Raw genomic sequence first — 12239 nt, 5'->3', positions numbered from 1 at the left:
CAGCTTTTACACTAAAATGGAATTATTATAATTTTCACAATTTCACAGTATTATTCCAACCTCACAGTGTGTAAATTTTTTATAAAAAACAGGAAATCCCATTTTTGACTGCACTGGGTCTTTAAAGCCTGACTCGTACACTACATCACTGTGCATGATTCATGACACAATTCAATTTAAAAGTTAAAAAAATAATAATAATGAAAATTGGAGATGGTAAACAGACATTCTAAATAAAAAATGGTAATTGTTAAACAGAAAAAGGCAAATGGTAAACAGAAAGGCAAAGTGTAAAGTGAAATTGATAGTGGCTGTTTTCATTTTCCAACTACCCAATTAGCATTTTCTCTTTCAATAATGCATTTACATTTTTCAATTGTATGCCAATTGGGGGTGTGCACCAGGAGAGGGAGAGTATCACCACAGCCCAATGTAGAAGCACATCCTAGCCATGGATTTTAGACTAGTGTAACAAACACACAGGGTATCGGAAAAGCGTAGGCCTGATAAACTGAAGACTAATCTACAGGTCTCAGGCAAGGTTAGGCTAACTCATCATGCATGTGTGGTCACTGAACCACCTTGGTTACAATTCACCATCCTTTGACCTCCTCCTCCTCACAGATTCCCATCTGAGCCATGACAGAAATTGCCTAGGCTTTGGCTCAGCAGGATAAGATAAGATGTCCTAATGGTGTACAGGACACCAGGTTGGAACCCCGTCGGTTACACTAGTCTAAAATCAATGCACAGAGAGCTTAATAAGAATGACATGTCCACTTCAACATCAAATACAACACAGTGGACGTAGGCTACGCTAATAATGTTGTAAGTACCGCTACAATGTATTTTCATGATAAAAACATTTTTGCACAATCGAAAAATGTGGAGACTAATTTTGACTTTGACAAACTGATGGATGATCCAGGAGATTAATAGATACAGCTTCCAACTTATTTTAACTTCTTATAGAACATGCCTTATAAGTTGTACAGAAATATAAACATTTTGATTGAATTGCATCACAATCTTTGTAGCTGCGGCTTCACAGGTATATCAATTAAAGTCATAGCTGAGTTATATACATTCATTCCACATTCAATCACAGCTTTGACAACAGAGACCACTGCCATATGGACACATTGTGTGTGCAGGCCTAAATAAAACATTTTGTTTTAATCCCTTTGGTTTCCACACTTGTTCACCATTATAATCTGTGTTAAGAATTCCATTATATATTTGCATATCTGATGGGTTTACCATCATGTTTCTGTCAGCAACTGATACTGTCTGCATATTTCTTTGTATCTTGCTCTTGTATCCTGCTCTTGTCTTGTCCAACTATATGACTCTGAGTACCCCATCCCAAGTTCTGTGATACACTTAGACTGAGTCTGAGGCAGTCAGAGTATAACATCATTTTGGTAGGGCTCAACCCAACAGAGAGTGAGTGGAACAGGGAGAGCAGTCCAGGAGTTTCCAACTTGGTTGATTAACCATATCTTCATCTCCACAACATCTCCAATTCATGAAGTTCACTGTGACAATGCTCTGTCCGTCGATACATAAAATCACACTTTCATTGGTTTTGTGACTCACGAGACCTCCAGTTAATATATCATTTATAAACCAATTTCCACAAAGAAAAAAAAGTATGCTTGAGAAAAATATTATGGATTTTTTGAGTGATCGTGATAGAAGGTGCCACCAGATGGCAAGAGAGCACATTTAAAGCAGTCACAACATCCAATGTGTAAATTCATTTTTTTTTGCAAATGGATTAAAAGATTAATCAAGATTGGATTGATACATTCCCCATACTCAGGATGTGGACAAAATGTTGTTTATAAGTCTTCTTTTTATCAACTTCAATCTGACATTTCTCAAGTGCATCATGATGTGCCATTGAATCTATTTTTGGACAGCATCCATGGTCTTTGTATTTTGTGGCACATACAGTAGGCCATTGTAATGCCCTATAGTTATTTCCAGTATAGTCTTTTCTGTGAATTGAATGGTCTTTTAAAGATCAATCCACCAGTTATATCCTTCCTGTTTGGCCCTGTCCGGGGGTATCATCGGATGGGGCCACAGTGTCTTCTGATCCTTCCTGTCTCAGCCTCCAGTATTTATGCTGCAGTAGTTTATGTGTCGGGGGGCTAGGGTCAGTTGGTTATATCTGGAGTACTTCTCCTGTCTTATCCGGTGTCCTGTGTGAATTTAAGTATGCTCTCTCTAATTCTCTCCTTCTCTCTTTCTTTCTCTCTCTCGGAGGACCTGAGCCATAGGACCATGCGTCAGGACTACCGGGCATGATGACTCCTTGCTGTCCCCAGTCCACCTGGCCTTGCTGCTGTTCCAGTTTCAACTGTTCTGCCTGCGGCTATGGAACCCTGACCTGTCCACCGGACGCGCTACCTGTCCCAGACCTGCTGATTTCAACTCTCTAGAGACCGCAGGAGCGGTAGAGATACTCTTAATGATCGGCTATGAAAAGCCAACTGACATTTACTCCTGATTATTATTTGACCATGCTGGTCATTTATGAACATTTGAACATCTTGGCCATGTTCTGTTATAATCTCCACCCGGCACAGCCAGAAGAGGACTGGCCACCCCTCATAGCCTGGTTCCTCTCTAGGTTTCTTCCTAGGTTTTGGCCTTTCTAGGGAGTTTTTCCTAGCCGCCATGCTTCTACACCTGCATTGCTTGCTGTTTGGGGTTTTAGGCTGGGTTTCTGTACAGCACTTCGAGATATTAGCTGATGTACGAAGGGCTATATAAAATAAACTTGATTTGATTTTGATTTGATTTATTTCATTGAATACATCTTCTTTTCAATAAAATCTTATCAGCTATCAGTATAATAGAAAATCAACTCAAACTGTGACAAATGTCTGTAAGTGTTCCATTATTAAAGTGACCAGTACATAGACATAGCATTACTGGTCACTTTAATAATGGAACACTGGTCACTTTAATAATGTTTACATACTGTTTTACTAATTTCATATGTACAGTTGAAGTCCGAAGTTTACATACACTTAGGTTGGAGTCATTATAACGCATTTTTCAACCACTCCACAAATGTCTTGTTAACAAACTGTCAGGTTTTGGCCAAGACTGTTCGGGTTTTGGTCACTAGATGTCCCCATTGCACCTTTTTTGTACCTTTTGTTTTTCTTGCTCTAATTATTGTTTGCACCTGTAGGTCATTCCCTTGTTAGTATTTAAACCCTGTGTGTTCCTCAGTTCCTTGCTCAGTGTTTGTAAGTTAGCACCCAGCCCCAGCCCAAGCCTTGTTTTATTCAGATATTTCTCTTGTTGGATTTTCCAGAGGTTCTCTGGTTTAGTTCTTGTGTATTATTTGAGTAGTCTTTTGAGGTTTGTTTTTCCCTGCTGTTTTTTACCACTTTGTGGAGTTTCTTTTGTATTTTGGAGGATTTCCATTTTGTGCCTTTTTGGCTTTATTTTTGGACATTGTGGATTTAGTTTCTTTGCCTGAAGATTTTGTTCTTTAATTAAACCACCATCTCTAGTACTGCTGTGTCTGCCTCATCTTCTGGGTTCTGACGATTATTAGTGACTGTTTCTCGCACCGGGTCCTGACAGAAACACTGAGCCATTATAATGAACCCAGAGGCAGCCAGTACCCAGGATCTTTTTTCCATGCTGTCCCACCACGAGGGGACTGTCCAACGCCACAAAGCTGCTCTGGTTCAGCAAGAGGCCTTAATGGCTAGACATTCTCAACTTCTGTCAGAGATGCTGACTTCCATAAAGCAGATTTCGGATCGACTTTCCCCGGCAACCGCTTCTGCTCCAGTTCATCAGATTCAAGTGCCCCTGGCAGTTAACCCCCTGGCTGAACCTCGTCTACCGCCTCCCCAACGGTTCTCAGGGGATCCGAGTGTTTGTAAGGGGTTTTTCACCCAATGTTCTCTCTCCTTTGAGCTGCAACCATCGTCGTTTCCCACTGACCGGTCCAAGATAGCATATATCATCACCCTGCTGTCGGGAAAAGCCCTAGCCTGGGCTACTGCTGTGTGGGATGCCCAAAGGCCCTGCTGTGCCAGCTACTCTACCTTTGCTGAAGAATTCAAGCGAGTGTTTCAAGGTCCTACCAATGGCCCTGACTCAGCCAAACAGCTCCTGACTCTCCGCCAAGGTAGGCGCAGCGTGACGGACTATGCCATCCAGTTACGCACTGTGGCAGCAGCAAGTGGCTGGAACGACGAGGCGCTCACAGTGTGTTTTTTGAAGGGTCTTTCTGACACCATCCAAGATGAACTGGCCACTCGGGAACCACCGGACAACCTCGAGTCCCTTATCAAGTTGGCTTCACGCATAGACCAGCGTCTGAGAGAGAGAGAACTCAACCGTAGACCGCTCACCCTAGCTCCTATCGGTTCCAGCTCCGAGTCTCCACCTTTATCCTCGCTGGCTCCACCAGAACCCATGCAGGTTGGACGCATCTCCCAGGCTGAGAGAGATTTTGTTCTTTAATTAAACCACCATCTCTAGTACTGCTGTATCTGCCTCATCTTCTGGGTTCTGACGATTATTAGTGACTGTTTCTCGCACCGGGTCCTGACACAAGCTATAGTTTTGGCAAGTCGGTTAGGACATCTACTTTGTGCATGACACAAGTAATTTTTCCAATTCCAGTGGGTCAGAAGTTTACAATCACTAAGTTGACTGTGCCTTTAAACATCTTGGAAAATTCCAGAAAATGATGTCATGGCTTCTGATAGGCCAATTGACATCATTTGAGTCAATTGGAGGTGTACCTGTGGATGTATTTCAAGGCCTACCTTCAAACTCAATGCCTCTTTGCTTGACATCATGGGAAAATCAAAAGAAATCAGCCAAGACCTCTGGTTCAAGTCTGGTTCATCCTGGTTCATCAATTTCCAAGTGCCCGTATAAAGTATAAACACCATGGGACCACGCAGCCGTCATACCGCTCAGGAAGAAGACACGTTCTGTGTCCTAGAGATGAATGTACTTTGGTGCGAAAAGTGAAAATCAATCCCAGAACAACAGCAAAGGACCTTGTGAAGATGCTGGAGGAAACAGGTACAAAAGTATCTATATCCACAGTAAAACGAGTCCTATATCGACATAACCTGAAAGGCCGCTCAGCAAGGAAGAAGCCACTGCTCCAAAACCGCCATAAAAAAGCCAGACTACGGTTTGCAACTGCACATAGGGACAAAGATCGTACTTTTTGGAGAAATGTCCTGTGGTCTGATGAAACATAAATCAAACTGTTTGGCCATAATGACCATCATTATGTTTGGAGGAAAAAGGGGGAGGCTTCCAAGCCGAAGAACACCATCCCAACCGTGAAGCATGGGGGTGGCAGCATCATGTTTTGGGGTGCATTGCTGCAGGAGGGACTGGTGCACTTCACAATATAGATGGCATCATGAGGGAGGAAAATTATGTGAATATATTGAAGCAACATCTCAAGACATCAGTCAGGAAGTTAAAGCTTGGTCGCAAATGGGTCTTCCAAATGGACAATGACCCCAAGCATACTTCCAAAGTTGTGGCAAAATGGCTTAAGGATAACAAAGTCAAGGTATTGGAGTGGCCATCATAAAGCCCTGACCTCAATCCTATAGAACAGTGGGCAGAACTGTTGTGGGAAGAACTGAAAAAGCGTGTGCGAGCAAGGAGGCCTACAAACCTGAGTTACACCAGCTCTGTCAGGAGGAATGGGCCAAAATTCACCCTACTTATTGTGGGACGCTTGTGGAAGGCTACCCGAAACGTTTGACCCAAGTTAAGCAATTTAAAGGCAATGCTACCAAATACTAATTGAGTGTATGTAAACTTCTGACCCACTGGGAATGTGATGAAAGAAATGAAAGCTGAAATAAATCACTCTCTACAATTATTCTGACATTTCACATTCTTAAATCAAAGTGGTGATCCTAACTGACCTAAAACAAGGATTTTTTACTATGATTAAATGTCAGTAATTGTGAAAAACTGAGTTTAAATATATTTGGCTAAGGTGTATGTAAACTTCTGACTTCAACTGTATATACTGTATTCAACTGTATTCTAGTCAATGCCACTCCAACATTGCTCGTCCTAATAGTCATATATTTCTTAATTGCATTATTTTACTTTGAGATGTGTGTGTATTGTTTAGAATTGTTAGATTCTACTGCATTGTTTGAGCTAGGAACACAAGCATTCGTTACACCCACAATAACATCTGCTAAATATGTGTATGTGACAAATACAATTTGTCCTTTCAAAGAAATCCCTAATTTCTACTTCTTCACTTTACACAAGCGTTTCCCATCTAGTCAAAATGATTGCATTGACTGTTTAATGCAATGCATATAAATGCATCAAAAATACACTGCTCGGGCCTCCCGGGTGGCGCAGTGGTCTAGAGCACTGCATCGCAGTGCTAACTGCGCCACCAGAGTCTCTGGGTTCGCCCCCAGGCTCTGTCGCAGCCGGCCGCGACCGGGTGGTCCGTGGGGCGACGCACAATTGGGCTAGCGTCGTCCGGGTAAGGGAGGGTTTGGCCGGTAGGGATGTCCTTGTCTCATCGCGCTCCAGCGACTCCTGTGGCGGGCTGGGCGCAGTGCGTGCTAACCAAGGGGGCCAGGTGCACGGTGTTTCCTCCGACACATTGGTGCGGCTGGCTTCCGGGTTGGAGGCGCGCTGTGTTAAAGAAGCAGTGCGGCTTGGTTGGGTTGTGCTTCGGAGGACGCATGACTTTCGACCTTCGTCTCTCCCGAGCCCGTACGGGAGTTGTAGCGATGAGACAAGATAGTAATTACTAGCGATTGGATACCACGAAAATTGGGGAGAAAAGGGGAGAAAAAAATAATAATATTTTTTTTATTATTTTTTTTAAATACACTGCTCAAAAAAATAAAGGGAACACTTAAACAACCCAATGTAACTCCAAGTCAATCACACTTCTGTGAAATCAAACTGTCCACTTAGGAAGCAACACTGATTGACAATAAATTTCACATGCTGTTGTGCAAATGGAATAGACAAAAGGTGGAAATTATAGGCAATTAGTAAGACACCCCCAATAAAGGAATGGTTCTGCAGGTGCTGACCACAGACCACTTCTCAGTTCCTATGCTTCCTGGCTGATGTTTTGGTCACTTTTGAATGCTGGCGGTGCTTTCACTCTAGTGGTAGCATGAGACGGAGTCTACAATCCACACAAGTGGCTCAGGTAGTGCAGTTCATCCAGGATGGCACATCAATGCGAGCTGTGGCAAAAAGGTTTGCTGTGTCTGTCAGCGTAGTGTCCAGAGCATGGAGGCGCTACCAGGAGACAGGCCAGTACATCAGGAGATGTGGAGGAGGCCGTAGGAGGGCAACAACCCAGCAGCAGGACCGTTACCTCCGCTTTTGTGCAAGGATGTGCACTGCCAGAGCCCTGCAAAATGACCTCCAGCAGGCCACAAATGTGCAATTTGATGAAACGTGTTTTAACTTAATCCCAACACAACTGTCTAACAGCATAGTGTGCAGAAAAGAAGAAAACAGATGTATTGTCATAAAGTCGAAAAACATTCTTCATCCTCAGCTGGCTTCCAGAAGTGTAAAGGGCTTGTTACCTATTGTACATACACTACCATTCAAAAGTTTGGGGTCACTTAGAAGTGTCCTTGTTTTTGAAACAGACGCCTCACAAGTCCTCAACTGGAAGATTCATTAAATAGTACGCGCAAAACACCAGTCTCAACGTCAACAGTGAGGAGACGACTCCGGAATGTTGCCCTTCTATGCAGAGTTCCTCTGTCCAGTGTCTGTGTTATTTTGCCCATCTTAATCTTTTCTTTTTATTGGCCAGCTTTTTCTTTGCATCCTGGAGTCCCCTCTTCACTGTTGACGTTGTGCACCGGGGCCTCCCACTCTTTCTTTTCTGGATAGAGACAGTTTGCGCTGTTCTGTGAAGGGAGTAGTACACAGCGTTGTACGAGATCTTCTTCTTGGCAATTTCTCGCATGGAATAGCCTTAATTTCTCAGAACAAGAATAGACTGACGAGTTTCAGAAGAAAGTGCATTGTTTCTGGTCATTTTGAGCCTGTAATCGAACCCACAAATGTTGATGCTCCAGATACTAATCTAAAGAAGGCCAGTTTTATTGCTTCCTCAATCAGAACAACAGTTTTCAGCTGTGCTAACATAATTTCAAAAGGGTTTTCTAATGATCAATTAGCCTTTTAAAATTATAAACGTGCCATTGGAACCCAGGAGTGATGGTTGCTTAAAATGGGCCTCTGTACACCTATACACTGTAGATATTCCATAAAAATACATGTTGCCGCCGTATCATTTGATTGATTGATGCCAGCAAGCATTTGGCCTCCCTTGACAAAAAAATCTAAAATAATTAGCCAATCAGCGTTGAGCTGAGCTCAACTGTGGGTTGTCCTGGTGCAGAAAAACGGCCCGCAAAGGAGGCCAGTTTGGATTTGGTTTGACCGAGAGACGCAAGAGCTGGTGCGCAATTGGCCCACCGTCGTCAGGGTTAGACGAGGGTTTGGTCGACCGGGATTTGTCTAACCGGGCTCTAGTGTCTCCTTGTGGTGGGCCAGGCACCAGCAAGCCGACTTCGGTCATCAGTCAGACTGTGTTTCCTCAGACACATTGATGCGGCTGGCTTCCGGGTTACGCGAGCAGTGTTTCAAGAAGCAGTGCGACTTGGCAGGGTCATGTTTCGGAGAATGCATGGCTCTCAAATATCTCTTCCGAGTCCGTAGGGGAGTTGCAGCGACGACACAAAACTGTAACTACCAATTGGATACCACGGAATTCGTTTTTTTTTTAGATACACAGTGGCAAGAAAAAGTATGTGAACCCTTTGGAATTACCTGGATGTCTGCATAAAATGGTCATGAAATTTGATCTTGTTGAGTTGATGTTCAGTTGATTTTATTTTTACAGGGACAGTGCACATTAATCAACGTTTCAGTAAAAGTGCCGGTTTTAGCCAGCTGGCTAATTTTCAACCGCAGTCCCTGGGCAGGTTATTAAAAACAATTACAATATAAACAATCATTGAGCAGTGAGCACACGCAGAGCAACATAGGACAAGCAAGACGTAGCATACAGACAGAGCAACATAGGACAAGCAAGACGTAGCATACAGACAGAGCAACATAGGACAAGCAAGACGTAGCATACAGACAGAGCAACATAGAACAAAAAGCAGTAAGACAAAATTCATAAAAGCAACAGTGTTTCCACACCTCACAAGCTACAGACAACAGACAACATGGAAAGCGGCAATACACAGCTAGGGATTATGTTCACAAATCTGATTGACCTTTAGCCATGTCTTCATGCATTTTGTGAAAGTGTGATATGTGGTGCAGTTATGTGTGTCTGATGGCAGTGTATTTCAGACATGGGAAGCTCTCACAGAGAAAGCGGATTTACTGAAGGTAGCTCAGGAGCTCATGCTTTTTGAGGATGGAACAGTGATGATGGCTATTGGGCTTCCTATCAAGCACTTTGAGAGCCTGTTTGTAGACAGACTGAATAGGTTTTAATGTTGTACAGCAAGCTTGGGCCCAATTAGTCAAGCAGTATGTTAAGTGGGGGAGTATCATAGATTTGAAGTACAGTTTTGCTACATCTGTAATCAAACAATTTCGTATAAATCGGAAATTAGCTAAGTTGAATTTGGTTATCTGAATTACCTTTTTCACATGCTTTTTAAAAGAGAGGTTGAAATCAAGTATGATGCCAAGGTACTTAAAATCAGATACCACCTGGAGCTTCTCCCCTGACACATAGACATCTGGCTCAGTAGCTATGTATATGTTGCCCTCTTTGTGAAAAATATGCAAACAATTTTTTTTCACATTGAGATGCAAACACGAGTCACTGAGCCACTTTGTAACCTGGACCATTACAGTAGTGAGTTCTTGTGCAGCTTGTTGTTTGCTCTTTGCATGCACATATATCACTGTATCATCTGCATACATTTGAACTTCAGACCTAGTACAGACAGAAGGCAGATCATTAATGTACAGGCTGAACAGGAGGGGCCCCAGTATTGACCCTTGGGGCACGCCCACATCATAGCTAAGAGTGGGCGACAGCTCATTGCTCACTCTGACTGTAACGGGCTTCTTCCATCTCTTCATCCGAAGAGGAGTAGCAAGGATTGGACCAAAGTGCAGCGCGGCTAGTGTTCAACATGTTTAATAAAATAACAAGTGAAACACCGGACTGGAGGGCAGCTCATGACTGGAGGGCAGCTCATGACTGGAGGGCAGCTCATGACTGGAGGGCAGCTCATGACTGAAGAGCAGCTCATGACTGAAGGGCAGCTCATGACTGAAGGGCAGCTCATGACTGAAGGGCAGCTCATGACTGGAGGGCAGCTCATGACTGGAGGGCAGCTCATGACTGAAGGGCAGCTCATGACTGAAGGGCAGCTCATGACTGGAGGGCAGCTCATGACTGGAGGGCAGCTCATGACTGGAGGGCAGCTCATGACTGGCTGGCGGCTCCTGACTGGCTGGCGGCTCCTGACTGGCTGGCGGCTCTGGCGGCTCCTGACTGGCTGGCGGCTCTGGCGGCTCCTGACTGGCTGGCGGCTCTGGCGGCTCCTGACTGGCTGGCGGCTCTGGCGGCTCCTGACTGGCTGGCGGCTCTGGCGGCTCCTGACTGGCTGGCGGCTCTGGCGGCTCCTGACTGGCTGGCGGCTCTGGCGGCTCCTGACTGGCTGGCGGCTCTGGCGGCTCCTGACTGGCTGGCGGCTCCTGACTGGCTGGCGGCTCTGGCGGCTCTGGCGGCTCCCGACTGGCTGGCGGCTCTGGCGGCTCCTGACTGGCGGGCGGCTCTAGCGGCTCCTGACTGACGGACGGCTCTAGCGGCTCCTGACTGACGGACGGCTCTAGCGGCTCCTGACTGACGGACGGCTCTAATGGCTCGGGACAGACGGGCGGCTCTAATGGCTCGTGGCAGACGGATGACTCAGACGGCGCTGGGCAGACGGATGGCTCAGACGGCGCTGGGCAGACGGATGGCTCAGACGGCGCTGGGCAGACGGATGGCTCAGACGGCGCTGGGCAGACGGATGGCTCAAATGGCGCTGGGCAGACGGATGGCTCAGACGGCGCTGGGCAGACGGATGGCTCAGACGGCGCTGGGCAGACGGATGGCTCAGACGGCGCTGGGCAGACGGATGGCTCAGACGGCGCTGGGCAGACGGATGGCTCAGACGGCGCTGGGCAGACGGATGGCTCAGACGGCGCTGGGCAGACGGATGGCTCAGACGGCGCTGGGCAGACGGATGGCTCAGACGGCGCTGGGCAGACGGATGGCTCAGACGGCGCTGGGCAGACGGATGGCTCAGACGGCGCTGGGCAGATGGGCAGTTCAGGCGCCGCTGGGCAGACGGGCAGTTCAGGCGCCGCTGGGCAGACGGCAGACTCTGGCCGGCTGAGACGCACTATAGGCCTGATGCGTGGTGCCGGAACTGGAGGTACCGGGCTGAGGGCACGCACCTCAGGGCGAGTGCGGGGAGGAGGAACAGGGCTCTGGAGAAGCACTGGAAGCCTGGTGCGTGGTGTAGGCACTGGTGGTACTGGGCTGGGGCGGGAAGGTGGCGCCGGATATACCGGACCGTGAAGGAGGACACGCGCTCTTGAGCACCGAGCCTCTCCAACCTTACCAGGTTGAATGGTCCCCGTAGCCCTGCCAGTGCGGCGAGGTGGAACAACCCGCACTGGGCTATGCAGGCGAACCGGGGACACCACCTGTAAGGCTGGTGCCATGTACGCCGGCCCGAGGAGACGTACTGGAGGCCAGATACGTTGGGCCGGCTTCATGACATCCAGGTCGATGCCCAACCTAGCCCTCCCAGTGCGGCAAGGTGAATAGCCCGCACTGGGCTAAGCACGCGTACTGGGGACACCGTGCGCTTTACCGCATAACACGGTGTCTGACCAGTACGACGCCCTCTCACTCCACGGTAAGCCCGGGGAGTTGGCTCAGGTATCCAACCCGGCTTTGCCAAACGCCCCTTTAGCCCCCCCCCCCAAGAAATTTTGGGGTGAGCCTCTCGGGCTTCCAGCCTCTCTTACGTGCTGCCTCCTCAATCCAGCGCTCCTGGGCTGTGGCTGCCTCCTTCTCCTCCCAAGAGTGGCGATTCTCTCCCACCTTTGCCCAGGGTCCTTTTCCGTTTATGATTTCCTCCCATGACCATTCCTCCTGGTACCGC

The sequence above is a fragment of the Salvelinus fontinalis genome, chromosome 30 (assembly GCF_029448725.1).
Source record: "Salvelinus fontinalis isolate EN_2023a chromosome 30, ASM2944872v1, whole genome shotgun sequence".
NCBI classification, from domain to species: domain Eukaryota; kingdom Metazoa; phylum Chordata; class Actinopteri; order Salmoniformes; family Salmonidae; genus Salvelinus; species Salvelinus fontinalis.
The sequence above is the reverse complement of the archived record's forward strand: the minus strand, read 5'-3'. Positions refer to the sequence as shown.